General features: G+C 49.7%; 1 protein-coding gene across 5 annotated transcripts in view; it reads left to right on the forward strand.

The window, feature by feature from the left end:
- Positions 1-322, forward strand: part of LOC131882543 (calmodulin-binding transcription activator 1-like) — a 64,635-nt gene that overhangs the window by 53,524 nt on the left and 10,789 nt on the right. The window lies entirely within an intron of this gene.

Here is a 322-nt window from a genome sequence, read left to right on the forward strand (position 1 = left end):
GAACCTCAAGTTGGGATACCAAGCAGCCAGTGAGGCAGCGAACGACAAGTTTATGTCCCCTTCGGGACCTCAGTCATGTTGTTCTTCAAGGGGAAAGAGAGGTAGAAGTGGTCGAGGTCTCCATACTCCAATAAAAGTCCCCCTTTTCTGGTGGTTCATCTTGATCTGGCTCGCATCCGAGGAGCCTCGTTTCAAAGGGTCGTTGTCGGGTGATGTGCCCGGCCAGAATTTCATGAGCGACCAGAGATGGCAATGACCCACTTGAAACCATGATCGAATCAACTTGACTGAGAAATGGAGCCAAACTTTGGCAGTTTTTTGT

The sequence above is a fragment of the Tigriopus californicus genome, chromosome 6 (assembly GCF_007210705.1).
Source record: "Tigriopus californicus strain San Diego chromosome 6, Tcal_SD_v2.1, whole genome shotgun sequence".
Classification (NCBI taxonomy): Eukaryota; Metazoa; Arthropoda; class Copepoda; order Harpacticoida; family Harpacticidae; genus Tigriopus; species Tigriopus californicus.